The sequence below is a fragment of the Tenebrio molitor genome, chromosome 7 (genome assembly GCF_963966145.1).
Source record: "Tenebrio molitor chromosome 7, icTenMoli1.1, whole genome shotgun sequence".
In the NCBI taxonomy this organism is placed as follows: domain Eukaryota; kingdom Metazoa; phylum Arthropoda; class Insecta; order Coleoptera; family Tenebrionidae; genus Tenebrio; species Tenebrio molitor.
The window spans coordinates 1408160-1431752 of record NC_091052.1 but is presented as its reverse complement, the minus strand read 5'-3'; the positions used below and the strand labels follow the sequence as shown (position 1 = coordinate 1431752).

Sequence of the window (23593 nt, the reverse complement as noted above, 5' to 3'; positions counted from 1 at the left end):
TCCTTGTTTTAAAGCATATTTCCTATAGGTTACTTCGCATTAGCGTACATTTTATAAAATATGATATACAGGGTGTATTTTTAAAATGTGCCGAAATTTTACCTACGAGGTTATAGGACAATGTAGAAAACTAAAAGCAATTTAAAAAAATTGTAACATGAATTTTTTAAATATTTTTTCCGAGTTCTTCATGAAGCCAGTAGCTCGTGGTTAAAATATCTGTACAACTTTCCATAACACCCTGTATAAATATAAAAATATCGATTCCAAAAAATAACATTTTTATTTCTATCCCCTACCCCTTTCTTTTTCTATTCTTTTCCTCCTATTCCATATCTCTTTCATCCATCTTATCTCGTTTCCGTCTTCATTCAGTATTTCTCCCGGTTTCTTTCTCTCCTTTCGCTACATCCATTCCACATGTGCTCAATTGTTCTCTCTCTCTCTCTCTCCTCATAGCACATTCTGCATCTTCTTTCCTCTCTTTCCATCTAATACCTGTTTCCTCTCTTCTCGTTCCCGCATCTAAATCTCGCCATCTTTTTTCTTTCTTTTCCACTCTCTCTTCCCAAGTACTCCGGAATTTCCTCTGTCATACACCTCTCATTCTTCCTGTTGTATCTGGATTTTTGTTTCTTTCCTTTTTTTCTTGCTTGTCTGTGTTTTTGTCCTTTTCACTCAGCTCTCATCGTCGTTTTCCTCTTAATCTTTCCACTTCTTCACTGGTATACCTGCTTCTCTGACAGTATTTCTCTCTCTGCTTTTTCTCCGTTTTTTTTTCTTTTCTCTCCAGCATTCCATCAGTATCCTGCACTCTTCCCTTCTATCCATTTTGTCTTCGAATCTTTCTTTCCCGCTTCTTTCTCAGCCTATTCCTCTTACACTCTTCCTTCACTATGGCGTTTCTTTGTCTACTGCTAGCACCCCTCTCAAATATTTTTCTTGCACATTCTCTATCTCTTCGTGTTCCTTCTATCCCCACATCTCTGCCCCGTACCATTTTAGTAATATGTACTCGTATGTTATTAAAAAGGCACCGAAGAAAATACCAGAAGAATAATACCAAACTGATTGTGGTGAAGACTTTTAAACTTCAAATTATTTGATTGTTTGGTTTGTAAATTTTTGTAGAACTTCAAAAAAAAGCCACTTTGGCATAATTATATGTAAAGAATAAGAAAGGAAAGGAAAAGATAAAAACACAAATGACCACATACAAAAAAATTAAAAAGTGTAGTGTCTTTTTGTCTACGTACACTAAAGAAAAGAGGATATTTATTAATTTTTGATAAGCTTGTATTACTGTGTTTTTTGTTTCGTATGATCAAGAAAATTTGTAATTGAATCAGAATTGGAATGTCGATGATTGAACAGCTGCGACAATTCTCAACTGGAATGCAGAAGCAAAAAAAAAATAGTAGGGATGGTAATTGTTAAATGAAGTTTTAAATAAAACTATCTGAAATATACAAGAAAAAAAACCACTATAATATGTAGATTTTTCGAGAGGTAGGCAACCAATAAAACGAGTGTGTATAGCAAGTATACATATGTGTACGATCAAGCTAAGAAAGACGTTTCGATAAAACAAAAGATGAGGTAGCACTCTTTGTTGATCACTTTGTACTTTGACTCAAGTAATAAAAAATTATAAACAACAGTGCTAAGAAGATGAGCGAAATTAATTAATTTAAAAATAATATCGCGCGTTCAAATGAAATCCTGGGCTGAGTAGGCGTTGGAAAAAGTAAACCGTTTAGAACAAAGTAAAGTTTGAATTTCCCGCCGTTTGACACGAATGACATTTGTTTATATGAATTTAATCGGGACATAATTGAATATGTTTGTTTTCAGCAAAGCGTGCCTTTAGATATTTGCTTCGAGAATAGGAATCGTTCCATTTTTAATGTAAAATATTGCAAAGAAAGAGAAAAAGGCAGATTCTTTGGCTCTAAATTTTAGGTTAACTGTCAACGTGGTGCGATATAAGTGTGCAGTGGTTATTTAATTTTCCATCAAATTCATTTAGTTTTCGTTGACAAATTTGCATCATTTGTGCAGCACTTTCCTAGTGCCGGTAGTTCCATTGAAACCCATAGAATCGCCCGTTAACAAATCGCTAACAAAGCTTTGTGCAAAAACAAGTGTGACGATGATGAAGGGGACAGACAACAAATCAGTCGATTATTAAATCGGTTTATGGCGAGAGTTCAGAGCACAATCGGAGAAACACACATTCAACCTGCTAAAATACAGTATGTGACAGTTATGAATGGGCGGCATAAAATGATCATTCGTTTCGCAGTCACACTTTTTGTGTGGATTGCTGAATTGTACTACTATTAAATTTCCATGGCCATTATGACCTTCTGCACACCCTCAAGGCTCCCTGAAACATTGTTGTACGATAATGAGGGCGCATTCAATGCAACACGACTGCGGGGTTGGTCCTCGTTAATTTTACTAACCTTTGACATGCATCTACATAGTTTAGTCGTTTGGGGAGAAACCGCTTAGTTTCGGTAATTGAGGCCCCAATTTAAATAAAAGAAAAACGCGACCTCTACTTTTTTTGCCCCGTCTAGAGGTGTCGCAAGTCTCAATCCCAATCGACTTCTGTAAAATAATTCATGTCACTGAGCAAGTCTCCCCCTCTTAATTAAAGTTAAGACCCACGTTTTTTTTTTCCAGTATCCGTGTCACTGAACACTGTGCAATTACCATTTTGCAGTGCAGGTCTAATCAGTTGATTTGATATGGTGGCGATTAGTTTAGTAATTGACAGGTCATTACTCAACATGAAACATCTCCATTGGTTAACAACGTAATTAACTGACATGTCCTTCCTTAACAGCTTGATTAACGCGCCCCGATCGCCGCTTTACCGATACGAAAAATGTTTCAAGCAATAGGAATTGGACACGTTGAGGGTGCACATGTTTGTCGGTCGCGCCCTTTAATCAACAGCGACTCGTTATGAGCAAACAACTACCACAAATTTGTTGGAATTATTAGTTTACAACGTAAAGTATGACGTTCCGTACCAGTTTTACTGCTTATGGCTCAATTTGCTACTAAATCCAAGTTTATGGTAAAATTATGAGCAATCACAATCATATAGTGGAAGTTTTAATTGAAGCCAGTTATAATTCAAGTTGTTTTCCTCCAAGTTTTACGAACTTGAGATTAGTTTTTGAACGTTGCTCTCTTTTTCTAGCATGTGTCGTTAAATATGAAAAATGATGTGCATCGAAGTGGAGATTGCAATGAGGAATTTTTCAACAGGAGAAAAATCAGGTTTGGCGTTTATTATTTAGGATAATATTCTGACTGCACACAGACTATTTTTTATAATGTTAACTATACAGAGTGATCAACAAGAAAACAAATCAAGAGTGCTACCTTATCTTTTGTTTTATTGAAACGTTTCTCTTAGCTTAATCGTACACATATGTATGCTTGCTATACACAGTGGTTTTACTGGTTGCCTACCTCTCATTTATTTTTCAACTAGCTTCTTTGTATTTTTTTATTCTTGTGTGGTTCTTCTTATGTATTCTTTTTTTTAATAATTTTTTCTGTGCAATCACAAACACTTTCTCCTTTTTTTCAGTTTTCTGTCTTGTTGCCACATCATAAATTTAATGTCTTCCAATTAATTTCTAAATACAGTTAAAGATCATCCCTTTCACTTACAATTAAGTAGATGCATTCTCTGATGCATTTTCTATGGCCCAGTTTACGCATATTAAGGCGGAGAATTTTTTTTAATTAAGTAATTAATATTTTCCTTGTTATAATTTTTTTTACCTCTATGAGTGTACCATAAACAATAATGGTACTTTTGTAGCATTTTCTTATTTGTTGTGTTCGATTTTGTATAGCGTTATGATTCTTTGTGTCAGTGCTTTGAATAAATCACAACTCGAGCTCTTCGTCCGTTGATTAGAAGTGCCATTAAACGAATGGTTCGTACTCACCAGTAATTGACACATCTCTGTGCGCGGGCCGCAGATGAAGAACGCGGTGCATTGTCTCGAATCCGCCGCCCGCGCCCTTCCGGCTCCTGCAGAGATAAGCAATTTTCTCGGCTCGTGATTGGGGATTTTCTCCAGGGGATAAAAACTCCATCTACAAATGAACAGCCGTGACAAGAGCTATAATTCGTCCTCCGGATGAAAGCGAAAGAAAGACGGAAAGCGCCGGAGATTACGCCACGGCTGCTGCTGCGGTCATATCTTTTGCAGGACAACGCCGCGGCCGTACGCACTCCTGCTAGTCCTGCGACGGGGTTACGTGGTGCGGCCTTCCGTCGGATTTACGACGTTCCAACGCCATACATCACTTGTTCTCATTTACAGCAGTCGTAAGGGTAAGCGCGACATCCGTCCCAATAAAACTCAAGCAAACACTGGCCTACATATTTCAACGGGACGTCGCCGATACACCTGTCACAAGGTTACAGGACTCACTCAAAATTCCCACCTTATCCCTAATACCGCCACCTGGAATTTCCATTTAACGACGTCATGCAACACGCAATACACGCGTGAACAACTAGTTGCACAGCGTAAAACCTTTGAAAAAAATTTTGATTAAAACACACAATACCATTATAAATAATTACTCTACAATATAACAAATTATGTAAATATTTAATTCGGAATAAATAGCTAATTTTTCTTTCTCTACTTCAAAACTACGAGTTACCCCAAGGTACTGTTTTAAATCCTATTTTATTTCATTATTCAGATAAGAAGAATTTCGCTGTTTTGTCTTTGCTTCTATTTTTTTGTTGTGGTACTGATACTGTTGTGATAATCAGAATCCAGAAACTTTTAGGTTTTGGTATTACGAATTTGATGAGAGAAAGTTTGGTAAAAAGTGGCAAAGCAGTTAATTTTTAAAAAACGAGAAAAAACATTTTCAGGATAGCCTAGGTGCCCACCAGGCGTATAAATAACTCGTTGGCCTACGAGTTTTAATGTCTTTCTTATATAAGATAAAAAAATATATGTGTCCTGCAGGATGTGGTCAGCATTTCTCGAGGGAAATTCGGGAGTAACCCAGCCGTGAAAATATTGTCAAATAGTAAAGGAATATAAAAATACGAAAGTGCACGTTGAATAATAGAGAAAGCAATATAAGGGATCAATTGTTAAAACAAACAGAAGCTGACCACATGTTATTGTGGCCTTGTAAATCCCAACTAGCCGATGGTAAGTGTTGGGGCGGGACCCACAGCTCCACTCCATCACGGCGTCGGGACCCACTGGGACTCCGATACACCGAACTCTTTACTGCTCTTACATCGCGCCCCTGGACGCTTTCCCTTTTCCAAAACTCCCTTTTGCGTTGTTTTACCGTTGCACGAAACTAACTTATTGCTCTTCATCAGGTGACAGCTTCCGCCGCCGGTTTAGATTGATTGCGGGGCCATTTGTACCGTTTATACGCATTTTCGAGTGTCTTCGGTAATGAGGATCGTTTGTTCGGTAAATCTGTAGCAGGCGAGTGGCGTTTCTTTAATTCAGGAAGGGAATGGGGACGCAGCAAGAGGATGCATTTACATATAAGGCGGATGCATTACCTATTCATTGTAGGTGTATAGGTGTTCGCGAGGCGCGACATTTCTGATGATATTTATTCTCACGGCCGATGCAGTTGCCAGACAGGAAGCTATGAAAAGGCGATGTGATGGATTTCACGACCCCAGTGGGTCCCCTCAATTCTGGTCTAGAATTCAGTTAGTCTTCTCCACAGTCAACGCCCGATCCTCGCATTCGAACGTCTGCCTACGTCGGCCAAGGTGGATGGATCAAGTGCAGTCTACCTTCCCGATCATGATTCTTTTATCAAATCCAGGAATTCGATCTGTACCATTTACGTTACAAGATTTATAACAAAAATAAATTACGACACGAAAACCAAACTGTTAACGATCTAATTTTACAATTAAGAAAATTTAATAAGAAAATGACAATTTGATTATTTAAATTACGAAAATAAAAACATCGTTTCTCCAACGTTTACTTTTTTGAAATTTAAGCGACTTCTGTGATATTTATCTGTTTCATTAATTTTATTATAATATTGTATTAATTTTTTTTTTTTTATTCATTGTATCTATATTTTATAACAAAAATGTTGGTTATTTTATACGTTATTTATTTTGCCATCAAATATTATGTTCTGGAGACCATATAGCGTTGTTGTAAGAAGATCGTTAAAAAGTCTCTAAGGCAGGGAGAGCCTTATAACACAAATGCAAAAGCAGTAAATTTAAGATTCTATGGGAAATCAAGGAATATTATGGTTGGCATTTCTAAAACTTTGTTAAGAATCAAATTGACTGGTAATATATTGTTACCATTATTGGTAATGTATTCAAAGTATTTTTTCTGCAAACACTATAGAAAGATGCATTTTTCTTATGCACCATGCACCAAATTTAATATTTCATAGACATAGACATAGAAACGGTCATGGACAAGCGACAAGTTAATCTAAACTGATATTTTTATTTAAAAAATGTATCCGCTTTTACTTCATTAGTCGTTCACATAATCGTAGAAAAAGTATTGTAATACGTACAAATTCGTGGGATTAGTAATAATGTTCTTCTCACACCGTTGAGAAAATGGCACTTTTGCGCATTCATGTGTCATTAATCATTATACAATATAAAAGTGTCTGTAGAAGAATGCATATCAAGACGTTTGTGGAATTCGAACATATTTGATTTTTACCGCTCTATAGCATATGGTGGATTGGTGGTACCAAATAGAAAAAAGAGGTTATGTAATGTCAGACTTTTAATAAAGACTTTGTAAGATGAAAAGTAATTAGAGTATAGAAAAACTGAAAAAAATCATAAGCAAAACAAATAAGACGTCGAACTCACAACTGACGCTAAGATTTAACAATTTGACATTTGACTGATAACATCTAATTTGACGGCTTCAACGGCTCCACATAGTTCGACACAATAAAATTATAGAGCAGCACAATTCCACAGGACTCTTGATATACGATCTTTTAGAGTCACTTTGTATTATTATTTTATTCTTTGATGGATCACCGTATTGGCAATTCACCTATCTTTTCATTTAGTTTGATGACTTAAGTTTGATTAGATCCTAAATATGAGCTGGAATTACAAAATTTAAATCGAAATTTATGCGAAGTTTGTATTATTGGCTAAAACATTCGGTATACACATCTATTTACGTAAGGTTTAAAGATTTTAATCTCTTGGTCATAGATACTCGTATATTCTACCGTAGCCTTTCCGTTTATGCATTCCTAATATTTCAGTTTTATAAAAATCTATAATGGCAAAACATTTCATGAATTATAAGTAGATGTAAATATAAACAAATTAAATGGTTTAGTAAATTCTGAAACATTTCATACAAAGAATTTTTTTATAGTGGACACAGTTGTATCAAAATTAAATTAAGATGTCTCTAATTTTTAGAATCATTTTTGTAAATGAGAGATTTTAAAGCAAAAGATTTGATAGACAACAATTACTGTTTAAAAAAAATTAATCAAAATGAAATATGTAGTAGGGAACAAAACAAAATATAAACCAAAAACATGCTGTTACACAATTTAATTTTGTGTCGGGATCTTCTCAACAAATTTGTAAATGAAAAATTTAAGTCTAACTAGGACTGCCAGGTGTAAAATTTCTGGAATTTTGGGCATTTTTGCATTCATTTAAATATAACATCTATCCAAGGTGTTTTCGGTTTTCATATACATACTTATATTTTATCAGCCAAGGGATTTTGTCAAGAGCGAAACAAATACAAGCATTTTGCAGACAAGAGTACGAGCCTAACATGCATGCAACCCACATTACACTACCGGCACCATGGTTTTCGTAATGTAAATGTAATTTGGGTTGCATTTTAGGCTAGTACAGCTCGTACTCTAATAGTTTTATTTTGGTTCGACACTGTCAGAATTTGAGAATTTTCTCCTATGTGAACGGATTTTGATAAATGTCACAACTTGTCAAAACGAAACGTCAAGCTAATTTTAAAGATTTTTAACGATTTGGAGCTTTTAAGGGGCTCATCGAACCAAAAAACGTTGTATTCAACTCGTTCGTGTGTAAATTGGGCCTTTTTTGGCACGTGTGGGCCATTTTAAAACGCGAGTGAAACGAGCGTTTTAAAGGCCCACTCGTCAAATAAACTACTATTATAAACTTGATAAAACAATAGAAGATTCTATTCCTATTGTTTTGGGATAGTTTTTGATGCAACGAAACTTTGTCCCCTAAACCGTAATGTTTTTCTTGTTGCTTAAGTTAGAGCGTTTCTTCCTGACAGATACGTCAAGTCATTGATGGGAAAAACTCAATTTTTAAATCTTCCTGCTTGCATAATAACGGGTGTTTTTTTTTTAATTTGGAGTCTAAATTGACGTTGAAGGTCGATTGTGAAGGCACCACCGGATTACAGATCTGATCAGCTGTTTAAATCTAACCTCACTTTTGGTGTGTTTTTAAAATGTAGTTTGAAAAATCAGTCCTTTTTAAGACGACTGGTTGATCAGTTATTTAAATCTAACCTCACTTTTTGCGTTGTTTGTGTTTTTGTGTCAGTGTTTTTAAGACTAGTGGTTCACTCACAATCGACTCAACGCCAAATTTAACAAAAACACCGTTTATACTCTTTTTTGGGTGCAGAATAACTTTGTATGGAGGTAGCCCTACTTAATTAATTCAGCATCTCTCAGAATTTCTTGAGCTCTGTATTGATTCAATTAATCATGTGACATCCATCCTACATTGTATCAATGATTTTATCCTATCCTACTCCTACCACTAATTTTTAGCAAAGTGGAGTTAAAAATAGCAACAAGCAAAGCTTTGTAACACCTTTCTGTTTAGTCCAAAAGTAACTAACAGACTTAATTTAATTTTCGCTTAATTAAATGTTTTTTTTTTTAATTGGTATGTACTACCCCAGGTATGGAAAATTCTTCAGCTGCTTTCCTCGTTGTCCTCCTCACTGTTTTCGCCTTTTCCGTTAATTTCATTTAACACAATTGTCTTTGAGCTTGATATTTAAAGTTTCAGTGCGTCACATTTTTGCATATTTCTGAAAAATGTCTGCTCTAAATAACACTGAGGACGGTTCTCTAGAAAGACTGTCAAGTACAAGAGATTTTTTACCGTTGAAAAACAAAATTTGTAAATAAATAAAAACAAAAATAAAATGTCGAGAATAATCTTAAACGAAACGACGTGGACCATAAATTGATGCTTTTTGGTGTTTTATCAAATAGTCGTTAGATCTGATGCGCCTCAAAATTGTGAGATTGAATTTATCAGAGTGATTTTTTCCCGTCGAAATCGTCTGGCGTGCGGAGGAATACAACAACATCAATTTGCGGATACTTTGATCCGTTCAATAATAAAACGAATCCTTCAGAACAGTGTTCAATAACACAAACCATTTAATGCATCTGTTCTGAAGTGATTTTCACTTTATGAAATTGTAATGTTAAGTGAAGTGAATTTGCGTGTCCTGTCAGCTACCACACAAATTTGTTAACGATTACCGCAGATTGCAACACTTTAACGCCACACGTGGGTCTTGCTCGGGGCCAACCGCTACACCAGCCGACTAATTAACACGATTTACCCGCAAAAACCCATTTATGGCGACGTAATCATTTCGACCGCCCTTCCAAAGAAAACCATCGGCGGACCATTATTGACACACGACTCTGCCGTATGAAGGAACATTGATCATGCAGCATCGTCCCTTGCATAGTAGTTGCAGCATGATGTTACGTGTGCGTGAGTCAGGAGGGTTGAGTCAAGTCCTCGGGGACCTGGACCTGGATGATGGAAGCTTCCAGTCAATCCCGGTACGCGTCTTTTCAATCTGCGACGATGAGGCTGCACCCTTCATTATTTTTGTACTCTACTTTACGACCTAGAGCTTTTAATAACTATGGGCTTTTGATTCTCCTACTACTCCGTGATATATGATCCGGCTGGTTCCGGACCGATTACTCCGCAGAATCTGTGATGGAATCTCTCTTGAATTTTTGATAATCTCAAATAGATCTGATATACCTACATAATTCCTATAACAAAATTTCAAGTAAACTGTTTTGTTCCACTTCATAAAGAAAAATTTCAAGTTTGAGTGTTTTGAATTTTGAACAAGGACGAAACAATTGAAGTTTAGCCAAAACTGACCACTCTCCCTCCTGAACATCATTCTCATTACCTTAGCTAAAAAGATTTATAATTATTGTAAAAATAATATGTGTATTGTGAAAATTTTGCAAGAGTTGAAAAATTGAAGCTTTTTCTGTTTCGTACAAAATAATTAAGATTATTATAATTTTTTCTAAAGAATCTCAAAACAAGTTGTATTGCTTTCAAGAATTTCAAAAGGTAAATGTATTAAAAATTCTATTCAATTCTATTTCAACCCTCTCATTAGAGACCTGCAAGAGATGGTATGGGCTGGAATAGTTCTATTGATTCTTAATTCTTAATATGTTTTGTGGTTTGATCGTTTTGTTTCTTTTTCTGTTTGTTTTTGCTTTGTCTTTTACTTATTGGGACATACTGTTGGTCAACTTGTCCAAATGAAAATAGCAAAATGATATTACAACAAATTAGGTAATTATTGTATATTTTTATGACAAATAAAAAAAAACAAACCTATTTATTGTCCACCTCGTATCTATAAAGCATATTTATATTTTATTCTTATTTACAATGTTTTTCTTTTGGTTTTCCTCTTTTGTCAATTGTATTTCACTATTTCTCAAAACTATTTCCTTTCTCTATTAAATATCAAAGTGACGTAAATATGAAATATGTACATAGTTTTGAGAAATACTGAAATACAATTGGCAAAAGAGGAAAACCAAAAGATAAACAGTGTATTAATTAAAAATAGAAATGTTTGTTGAAATATCACCTTCTGTTTATTTAGAGAATATAACACACATGGAACATAAGAATGTAAGAGAATCTGAAATAAAGATAAAGCAAAGGGATAAAAACAAAGATAATAATCTATGGCAGTTAAAAAAAAAGGAACCGAAAAATTCTCAAGAAAAAAATTCTTTCGGTTAAAAAATACACATTTTGGGAAAATTTTAACAAAACCGGTTCTCAGCTTTAAGTTGTTAATATTTTAAATGAACGTCAATATATTAGGTATATCACTTTTGAAAAAAGTAAGATTTGCAGCACAAGTTTCTTATTTGTCGTCTTAAACCACGAGAACTGTTATACAAAAAAACAAATTTTTGTTAAGAAAAAGATTCAGTTGAAGCTATCTAAAAAGAGTTGAATCGTCTGCCAGAAATGACATGTGTGTTGCATACGTTAGCAGAAATATTGTACTTTGAGATAATGAATAAATGACCCCTTGGGAATTTTGTGTTTAGACATGTTTTGGCAAATTCGAAAGAAAAAAGATGTTGAAGAATGGTTGTGAATAATCCGAGGCGGAAAATTCTCGCACATTGGGGATAATTAAGGTAAAATAGGGCTCGTCGGCGTCTTTAGAGCGGGATCGTGGGTGGCAGCGATCGGGGGCAGTTTTTAATATTAATGCGTCTGTGGGCATAATTTAGGGCGGTTATTTATCAGGTCAAAATAATTAAATATATATTATGATGTGAGATATTCCAGGGCAGAGTAGACTAACCACGCGGGCGTGGCGGCGGTCGAACCGCCCCGTCAGTCTAATGTGACACACCCCTTCTTAATTCACACTTGATCCACTCTCGGAACCGCGCAAATACACAGCAAGACCCTCTAACGAATGCACTTATTAAGTGAAACTCCAGGGGTACGAGGTCCACTGGGACGCCGTGAATAAAGAATTATTTTTTATCCGGACCCCTCTCGCTTTTTTTAATCACGCCAAATCAAAAACCTTATTTTATTATTGTTTTATGGCCGACTGGAATTACCTTCACAGGAGTAAAAAGTACACGCGCCTACAATATGTTTATAAAGGAAACCTGGAGGGGAAAAGTCCACGATGTAATGTTTTACAACCGCCAAGATGGAAACTTGGGTCGTAAATAAAACGACCTTATTTTGGAGATAATTTTAATATGACTTTGTGAACCGAAGCGGAGGTGCCATATATCATGACTTTTCGCCAAGTATTTACAGGCTCTGCGTAATTATTACTCGCATAAACCATAACAATGCAGAATTACGACGAAAGCTCTTGAAGATCGGACGAAACTGGATGACTGCGCTAACAGAACTTCATATCGGTACGTGGATCCTTGGGAATAATCAATCTATATCTACGGTCCTCCATCATATTTCCAATTTTTATTTTTAGTTCATTCGAGATAAATATCATCTTTCTAACTCAATTTTCACTGTCATTTAGTTACGCAGACGGAAACTGCTTTAAAAGTTAAAGAAATATCTAGGCAACAAGTAATACACCTAAGGCAAGCTAATTATTTCTCACTTGCGAAAAAGTTAAAATACGATGATTAAAATGTATTCGAACGGTGAAAAAGCAGACATGATCCCGATTTATGGCAAATGCAATTAAAATGCTTCTGTTTATGAAGACAATAAACATTTTTCCAAAAAATCTTCGTTTTTTCACAATTTCATTTAACCAAGCGAATGACGTTTATGTCAAAATGTACGAAACTGCACAGCTGACTATGTGTTATGTTTTTTAAATTAAAAAACAAAGATCCACGTTAACTTTCCAAATGTATTGTGGGTTGCATTTTCAATTCCGTCGGGTTTATCATCACTCCTGAAATACCCTGTATTTATACATACCATTCAGGACATGGAATCTTGGCCACAACTGACATTTAACTGACAAATATGTGTGAACTGGCCTTTATTGAGTATAACCCAACTTTTGACTCGATAATGCCATTTCGCTGCTTTTTTGATGTCACAAGAAAAACTTCAAAGTGTTTTTAATAATTGTCATTTATTAATGACACTAATGAATGGTTTACATCATTTTTTTTAGAAATGTCAAAAAAATTTTGGTCAAGATTCCGTGTCCCGAATAGTATAGTTGGTTGCAAAAAAAATATGAACTGTCACAATAAAATTGGCATATTTTTACAGTTTTTTCATAGTGTGAAACCTTCTTACGAGAGATTAGAATTATGGTCAAAATTCAATGACATTTAAAAAAAATATTTAACAGGTATTGTCAAGTAGACAATTAATTGACAAATGAACAAAACCAAATTTACATCAGGAAAATTTCCTTTTCCCGTTTTTTTGCAACCAACTGTACACTATTCAAAACAAAAATTCCATTTTTTCTAAGATTACTTTTAAAAGAAAATTTTTAAAACTAGAGTTTTCTGTATTCTAAATGTGTAAATCAGCTCTTCATTGTTTTCTACATTTTTAATATTTTTTCTTTGTCTCTGCTTTTTGTCTATAATACATTATATCTATCATAATTATGCGTCTCACTTTGGCTTATTCCACAAATTTAGTGATTAGGTAATTTAGTTAATTAATCAAAGACTCTTCAGTTGGGTCGTATTGATTTTTTATTTTATATTTGCATTGTTTAATAATATGTATTTCTTACTTTTCATATCTCTGATTTTCCATTTCTCAACCATGACACCTGTTACATCATTTTTCAAAAATTAAAATACTGTAATACATGTACGGTCGGTGGACAAATAAAACTGGGACACTTAAAATTTAATCTATGTAAATCAGACCATTGAATTGTCAGTATATTTGTCAGTGTCTATATAATATGTCATACCAAAGTTAACCTATTTGCGATAAAGCCGTAATTAAACGATGCAAATTTGTAAATTTTGACTCATGTGATTGTCATTTTTGTCCCAGTTTTATTTGTCCATCGACTGTACAGGGAAATTTAAAATTGCTTTGAATTTTTTATGTGGAAGTTGATAAATACTCGTATCACCTGTGAAATCCAAACAATCTGTCTTTGATAATCTCACGCATCAGAACACCATTTATCACAGAAATACTTCATAGAATTTTTCAGAGTAGTAATGAAAATCAGCAATTTTTCCACTTCACTACTACAACTTACTTTGCTTTTCGTCGTAATATACTGCACTCCCGGGAGATAATTTGTAACTTTACAAAGTGCAACTCATATTAATTTTCATTTTAAAGAGAACTTTTGGACATTTAAGGCGACAATTTTGTTCCGTGTAGTTTAATACAGCGAACCATGTCTCATTTGATCAAGCCGTTCCCAATTTCATTAAAACCACAAAGAATAAAGACCCATCTTTCAGGTGTAATTTATTAGAAACCGTTACAAGTTGGTTTTGGATTTGTAAAGTTGAGCAGGAAATCGACGTTCGAATTCGGGACACAAAATGACAAATTTAAATGTTATTCAATAGCGATTCGAGTGAGCGACGGAAGGTTCTGGTGCGTGCCAACAGGAGCAATCTCACCCTAGGGTGTCATCGGCTTAAACACGGCGTACATCTTGATGGCCAAATCGCAGCTTTACTGCTCCAAGATGTTCAATTTCAAGCCCACTTCATTTGAAACACATCCGATTTTGATTCAGTTTCAGATGATTTAACTCCACCGAAACTTTTATGGTCGCACTTATACTGAAAGTTTTGTTCAAATTCAGGTAGCTAGCTGGATTTGCAAATAAAGTTACGTTATTTCACAAAAAAGAAGAACACAAGTAACTGTAATTTTTTCTAGAAATATTAAAAAAATATGTATCCAATTATCTACAAATTTCTGTAAGTTTTAAAAATGTTGTTTCAGAAGAGGTAATCTCATAAGAAATGGAATTTTTGTGGTAATTACTGAATGTATCAAATGCATACATATAAATCTCTAATAAATACATTGAAGGACAGAAAAAAATGCAACACCCACAAAAGGACAGAAAGAAAATGGAACACCCAGAAAAATAGTTTCTCTGTATAGATTTGTTTATTTCTGTAAACATCTTACATGAGTACATCACAAGATTTTAATAATGAGCGGTTACTGAAACTTTCTCTAACTCTCTGCATCTTGTCTACGTTTACATTCCTGTGGTAGGTGGTCCCAGGCCTGCTGTAATCATGCTGTAAGTTAATCTAGCGTCGCTGACGGCTGAGGTAATCGCTGAAGAGTTCGACCGATGCCATCCCACACATGCTCTAATGGAGATAAATCTGGAGACCTCGCCGGCCATTCATGGATCCCTACGCCGGACGTTTGTAAAAACTTTATAATTCGGCGAATTATATAAGAAATACTGCCTAAAAGCCGGTGGCACAATTTCGATGTCTTCTGCTCTTAAACTGCCTTTGATACTAAAGGGGGCCAACTTTCCAAACATAGAGACCTCCACACCATAATTCCTCCAGTACTGTATTTCCTTCTAACGGAAACTCTATATTCCGTCTTACACCCCGGAAAAGCGTGACTTTTCTACAGCGGTCCCGACCTCCTAAAGAAAATCTGGACTGGTCACTAAAACAAATAGGATCCCATTCGGGTCTAGCCTGAGACTATTCAAAGCGACGAGACTTGTGGCGTGCAGTAAATGGTGGCACCCAAAAAGGACGATAAACATGCGGCGAGCAAATTACGATTTAGAGTCATTCTGAAAATTACACGTCCTGGAGCTGCAACGAAAGGATCACGCACTTACCGAATATTTTCATTTCGATTTCGGACAACAAAGAGTCGCAGATATGGTCATATTGTTCTAGGACGATGCCTGACGCATATGAAAATGTGCGTCAGAACATCTTGTCATAATCTTAGATGCCTTGGCTCCTTCATGTCAATAGCTCGCCCCATTTTAAATTCAGATAATAATTCTCTGAATCTTAGTACACCACAAACTCTGGGATATTTATGAGAATCTTCAGAATCAGAGGAACATTTTACAACTCTCTATAATAAGGGGCGACTATGACTTTGAAAGTATCAGATTTTTCGTATCTTTGCTAACTCCGCTAATAAACGTCAAACAACTGTCACTATGAATCAAATTTTAACTCAAAAATGGTTTTTACTTTCAGAACATAAAAGATTCATCATTGAATCGTAAGGATGTTTTCAATAACGGGGGATTTCCAAATTTGAATTGAAACTGGTATATGCAACCCAAAATACTTCCGTGCATCCAAAGCATCTGAAAGTCTAGATTTGGAAATACGTTTCAAAATCCAACGCCTTCTTTGATTTAAATAATTTATTGTTGATCGCACGGTATAAGAAATAACTCTATTTAAGATGTTTAAGATATACTTTATTTAGTTTTTACATTTGTGACTTAAGAGTAAAAGGAGTACCTACTGAAAACAAGATAAGACAGAAGAACAAGACGGAAAAAATTAGCACTATTTCATTTTGGGATAATACACAAAACAAGCAAACAAGCATACTTTCAGTTTGATTTGTTTACATATACTGAGTGTCGCATTTTTATTATTCTCCGTTTTTTTTGTTTTTGTTTTAATAAGATTTGTTACTATAAATTACAGAAATTCGTATATTTCTCCCGGCAGAGTTAAATTTAAAGACAAGTAAAAAGTTTAAGAAAGAAGTTTATATACAGGGTGTCTCAGCTAAGACTTTCGAGCCTAATATCTCGGTTATTTACCAACGGATTTTTATGAAATTTAAAATGCAGATATTTTAGACCGTGAAGGTTCAATTAGTAATAATAAAATTACCTCAAGTTAAAAAATGTAATTTTAACACATGTTTCCTTTATCGAAAATTATGCGCGATTATTATTAGATTGTTAAACATTAAAAAATAGGGGTCTACACAATCAATTAAGTAAATCACTTGTCTGACTCAACGAAAAGATTAGATTTTGTCGTTAAAAATTTAATGTAAAATTTGAAGGTATTTGAGCTGTTACCTTTTGAAACAATTGATGATTAATTGCCAAGCAACATTTTGTACACCCTTTAAAGTCTGTCAAAATTGGGCCCGCTTTATTAGAAACGTCAAATTGTGAAAATTTATTGACAATTCAACTCGCATTCTCTCGACCAATCAGATTTACGAAATTGATCAGTACGGACCAATCACGTTTGTTTTAAAAAAATTGCCGCGGAAATTTTCACTAGTGAAAATTGCCACCAAAAATTTCCAAGAAAATGTTTCCACTAGGATATTTTATTTTCTATTTTATTAAATTTTTCAATCTTCGCTCGGTGAATTGTCATGCCGAATACAAACTCGTGGATACGAAATTGCCGGAAATTTTCTCCTCAGACCACTCGTATTTGTTTCTTAAGACAATTTTCACTTGTTCGCTTCGCTCACTCGTGAAAATTGTCGCCGAAACAAATACTCGTATCTGAGATCGAAAATTTCCGGCAATTTCGTACCCACTCGTTGTATTACTATTGAAAATACTCTAAAAATAAACTACAATATTGTTGAAAAAGGAAAAAAAATTGCCTATGGAGAGTCGTAGAAACTTCAATGACACAGTTTGTTTTCTCATGGAACACTATCCAAATGTAGGCTTTACAAAATGTAAGGTTAAGAAAGTCGTCAATTTATTTGAAGACACAGGAAGCGTACGTGAACTAAATTTACCTTGCTAAAATATCCCGATCGTGTTTTAGTCCTTTATGGAAGAATTAAGCATCCAGTATAATAAATTACGTCCAAATGTTGTCTTTAACTTTGTAAGTGTTTGTAAGGTTAGCAAGATACACGTCAAATACGTCACCTGCGCTTCTGCGACAAGAGATGACCAAAATTCTGCAAAATTGGGCGTTTGTTTCATACGCGACACGTTTTTGCAGCATTTGCAGCCACGTTTAACACAGTTTTTTGCTTTTTTCTTGCAAACCAGATGTCTTTCAAGGACGAGTTTTTCCCTACAGCATTTTTTATTGACGATCAATTTTTTATGTAAATTTTAATTGATTCAACGTTTTAAAAAGGCATGTAAAAATTACGTTTTTAAGACTTGGGTGATTGGATTAATGGGATTTTATTCTTCACCCTCTAAAATATCTGCATTTTAAATTTCACAAAAATCCGCTGGAAAATAACTGAGTTATTAGGCTCGAAAATCTTAGCTGAGACACCCTGTATATTATCATTTTTTTTCATTTTCTTCGGTATTCTATTGTATTGTGTTTTACTGGTGGATAATTTACATGACGTCATAATGATGTTTGTATTATGTATATTATTATTTAGAAATTTAAAGCGATAATTTATTTACAAAATCAAGATGCAATTTGGTAGATTAATTATTATATGTAGATAGATGTAGCTTTGTCATTCGTTGCGGTTCCATCCGTTGTTATTTATTGATTCAGGTTGAAATTCGGTCCCCGATAAAATTCAATCGAAATCAAATCGAGCAGTGCATTTATTTCCAATGTTATTGATATCGCCATGCCCTGACCATAAACAGTGCATGTGACGACTGTCGCACAAATTCTAAAAAAATGACCGTACCGAAGAGTTCGTCTGAAAAATTTAAACGGTCCGATCTTTCGGGGCCCATAATGTTTTTTTATTGGTCGGCTTGTTCAAGTTATTACTGAAAGAGGAATTCGATAAATGTTTAATGGTTCACAAATGCGTTTTTCCTTCGAACCGGATTAGCACTTCGAAAATTGTAATTTAAACGAATCAATCATACAGCCATTTGTATTGGGGTGGCGTTCTGGCGGGCTCCCGAGCCGCAGCTCTAATAATAATTCATTCCATGTTTTCATATATATTCCGTATGTTCCTCACCCTCCGCGAAACAGTTAAATCCATCTAAACTTTCTTAGAGATCCTGGCAGGTCAGGTCCGGCCTCGATGATTTATGGAAAATATTACAGACAGGCCGTGGGTTGGGCGGCGTGCAGCAAGAAAAGTAACGAATTCTTGGATTCCCGGGGGCTTCCGCGGCCAATGGCGGCATTTTCGCAATACCATTAGGGACCAGGACTTTGACCACTTCTGCAGTGCGAAATTTATTTTGAATTGTCCGCTTCTTCGGACCGATGTCTGGCATGACGTATGAAATGGGGCGGTACGAGAATAAAACATGTCTCTGGAAGCGAAAACATTTATAACGGGGATGTCACTCCGTGGTCAAAACGCGGCTTTTGTATTCTAACGGGTTCTTTGCCGGCCACCGGGGACGGCGTCCTGATCGCTCGCCTGAATTCCTTATCCGAATTACAAATCCCGGCCTTGCTGCGGTTTTCTAATTCACTTGGAACGGTGTAACTCTTCGGGAAAATCCACTTATGCCGCATACATTTTGTATGACAACACCTTCTTCTTATTACCCGCCCTCATCACGCCGCCTGCACTTCAATTTTCCTCCGCTGGATGGTTCTTCGCCAGACCATTCAAACGCGGACGCGCAATCTAATCTCGACCGACTACACAAATCACCATCTCCGACCTGAAAATTTCAACTATATCTCCTTAACCCAATACTTTTCAATTATCTTCAACACGATCAAACCACCATTAAAATCAATCCGTCATTAAAAACACTAATGTCCAAGGTTTTGCATTTTTTTTAAATTCAAATAATACAAAGAACTTCAAGTCCTAGGAGTAGAAGTGTCCCAGAGGCGGCTCGATCGAGTCAAATCTAAGGTAATTTGAAGCATTTGTCACGATTAATTTATCAATTACAAATATTTAATAATTACATTATCCCCTATTAAAATAAAGCCTCTAAAAAAAGCGAAATAACGAAATGTCGAAGGTCTTTTTGTGCCTCGCCCAGTTGCCGACCTCAACTGCGTTTCGGTCTTCAATCTCTGGGCTAGCCACAAAAAGACTCACTTCTACTCTTAATGATATAATACAGGGTGATTCTGAAATAGGTAAGTTTGGAAAAAAAAACTGGTAATTGGGGATGATAAGAAGAAGTCATAGACAAAAAAATTTTCTTATAGAAGTGTTTTCGTTTTCGAGATACAAATTATTGAAAATTTGCTCAAAATTGCTAGTACGCTGCTGAGGGTGATAACCTGATTATTTTGGAGTTTAGCAACAATAATAATCAAAGGTGCCCGTCAGTCTCACACGTAACCTTACTCCTCTCGATCATTTCCATAGAAACATTTACAATGCAGTATGCTTGCACCTACGACTTTATTGTGGAGTCGATCTAACAATGGTTGCTAATGAAATGAACAAATTTGGACAAATTTTCCCTATTCATAGGCGTTGAAAATACAAGAATATAGAATAATTTCCATCCTTTTAATTTCACCTCCAAAAGTCATTTACGTAGAATTATTTTGTGTCAAGGATACTGCACATTTTTTTTCCGAACTTATTTCAGAATCACCTTGTATACTATTTTGCAGAGAGTCAAAATAAGTATAGATTCGAGACGCTCTATTCCTTCTTCTCAAAAATTTCGTAGTAAAAAATTACGGCAATGGTTTCTTCGGATTCTAATGAAATAGTTTTAATCGATAATTTTCCAAGAGGACACAGTGCGTCGTGGAAACATCACGCCAAATCTTCCAAAGACCCCTCCTATATTTTTTGTTTAATTTTTTCCAGATTCCTAAGATTTTTCCCTACAAGACCCCCGACTTAGAATACGTTAATTTTGCGACACCCTGTATAATCTTCCGATAGAATAACGTTCTAGGTTATGTCAGTAGACGTTTTAGGTCACTGAAGCAACCTCCTAGTTCTCAGCGATTATTTTGTGCTCCAGCAAGAAAAGAGCAACCTCTTGGTATTCACTGTTTGAATGAGAAGAAATAAAATTGTTCAAATGATTTAGCTAGTTTACTTTATCTGCCGCTCGTCAGCGGAGATAATAACTTTATCTGCTGCTCGTCGTCTCGTCCGATGCCATGGCAACGAAGTGACACTTTAGCAGCAGTATAATGTCATATTTTACTGACGTTTGAAGAGAAAATACATTACAATTTAGTTATAAAAATCTTAATTAGCAGGTACTTCCATAAAATGGAGTACATAGATACTTTTACAGTAATTCGTAAAAGTTCTAAATATTATGACCCACCTAAGTTATGAGTTAATCGGTTTAACAATCAAGACCCAGAACAGAGAGAAATAAAGTTAGATATCTCGTAATAGACTTTATGGTCCTTTCTACACACAAACATTATGGCAGCAACATTGAAAAGACAATATCACTATAAACTCCCTTAATTGTTAGTAGCTTCACAATAAACTACTTTTATGGTGAGTATTTGGTAAAACTAAGCATATTATGTGATTCAACAAAATAGGGTCATTGCTTATTAAGGAGTATTAGGAGTAAATAAAAGATCTTGTCTTTGCTGCATTAGCAACAATAAAGTACAAGACGTAGAGAGTGTTTAAAAAAAGTTGAGTCGAAAACATCAGCCGTCTCGAACTTCTCGAAGGAGGGTTTCTCTGTAAGAATGCAAAGAGAGTGTTGTTGAGAAGTGCAATGCACAATAGTTGTAACGGCAAAGAGACGACGAAGTATCAAGCTGTCCCGCGTTCGTCTCGCCCTGTCAGCAAATCCCCGGAGGTTGCAACATCCACCCGTCTTGAATGACGGAATAACTTTACTCACAACACCTTCAGCGAAACATCTACTTTCCGAAAGAGCTTCCTTCTACACCTCGTCTCTCGTCATTGTTTGATTTGCTTATTCAGACAATGCTACCCACTTTTCTTTTACATTTGCTTTAGATTCGGATTTCAAAACCTTCTTCGGTCGTGTTTGTTTTGTCCCCGTTCTTTCGGAACGATTTGATCGATATTAGTAGAACTAATTGCTCTGATTGTAGTTGTAGTGCATCGGGGAAGCACAAGAGAGTTGGAGACAGAATTCGGAATGATTAGTGCAGCGTTGTCAGTCACTCCCGAGCGACATCTGTGTCGCGCTTCATGTCAGACTAAATTGCATAATTAGATTGTGTCTGTCTCTCCGCATGTCCTCATGATAGATACCATTAGAACAATTATAACGTCCCAAAAGGATTCCCGACCGAACTTTAGACGGATCTTTTAATTAACACGATTCATGAACGTCTTCCTTCGAAGGATGATGGGGACCGAACAGGTGCCGCACAGAATTTACTCGTCTCTCCGCTGAGAAATGAGATGCATTACAAATTAATCAATCTACTTATCACATTTAAAATATTACCATAACATATAACAAAGTAGGCGTTGAAGAATCGTTTGTGAACGCAACACGGATTACACGTTACCGATCAGCTGTCTAAAGCTAACCTCACTTTTTGCGTTGTTTGTGTTTTTACTCTGCAGTGTACAATTGTTTTCAATAATACATACCGGGTGTCTGCGCGAAAGCTTCGAGTGTCTGGTGTGGTGTCTTTGATGTTACAATTTTGAAATTTTAGGACGTGAGTGAGCATCTAGGGGGACGTAACTTCGTATAATTGTCACGTCACTACACTCCCCAGCAGCTGCATTGACTTTGAATTTTTAAATTGGGGGTTGGTACTCGTATAATCAATTAAAAAATTGGTTGGTTAATTAAATAAAGAACTAGTGTAGATCCCATCGGAATCCGTCGAAAGCAGGTTTCCAACAAAGGTTCCTTTAAGGTAGAATAACTGATTAGGCAAAGTCCAACAAATGCAAAGTCAAATCAAAAGTGAGCGCACGTCGTGCACCTGTGAAAGAATGACTTTTAATTTTTGATGGACCGCTCTCAATCTAAGGAGGCCCTCTTGGGTTTAGAGCATAATAACGGGAAAAATCGCCGGCGTACATATAAAAACCAACCCTCAAATAAGAAACAGCCACCGAACACAAGGGATCCGAGCAAATGAAATCACACGTTTTGGAGTCCGTTAAATTCCCAGAATACACAATTCTGGACGGCAAACAAAATAAATCCAGTCATGCAAAATGATAGGTACACAGTCGCACACATAAACACAGTTTCTGATGTATTCCTCTAACTTCGGTTACGCTTCTTTCAGGTTTGTCCATTTCCCTATCGCGCTGATGTTTGCCAAGTTGATGCGATCCCGGAGGACGTCAAGTTTCCAACTTAACGAAACAGACCGCCTTGAACCCCAACACACCGAACACAAATTCAATCCTCGATAATTTTTCAAAAACTTTTGTCATGTAAAAAGTTTTTATATTTTCACAAACATTTGTCATTTCTCTGTTTTGACCAAATACACGTGGGAACGATCAATCATCGTCTTCCACAAATAAAGCCGGAGCGAGAGAGAGTTTTCAATAAATTCGCGCCTACGGATGCACTAATTGTTCGGGATTCTCGGCTCCGGATCTACCCCGGAACGGCATTCAATCACGATATTTTACCCGATTCGTATAGACTTGATTGTTCATCTTTCAATTTGTCTTTATTAATCTCTTTCCCACTCCCGCTTTCATTTCACCATGTTTCATATTCACCACTACTCTCTAAGAATTTCAAAAATAAAAAAACGTCTTCATATGAATAGCGAAATAGTTATTTGTGTATCAACGCCAAAAAATGCATCTTTTTTGTCCGAGTCGGGGTTTTCTAGCCGAGGCTTCAAAACAGGCGAGGACAAAAAGCCCTTTTGGCGCAGAGGTGCACATTAAATTTTTTAGGCGACGGTACGA

At 35.8% G+C, this 23593-nt stretch overlaps 1 long non-coding RNA gene across 1 annotated transcript; it reads left to right on the top strand.

Moving 5' to 3' along the window:
- The first annotated feature begins 22179 nt into the window (after positions 1-22179).
- Positions 22180-23201, top strand: LOC138135430 (uncharacterized). Its single transcript, XR_011160982.1, has 2 exons — positions 22180-22883; positions 22951-23201. It is a non-coding gene; the product is annotated as an uncharacterized lncRNA (long non-coding RNA).
- Positions 23202-23593: the final 392 nt, after the last annotated feature.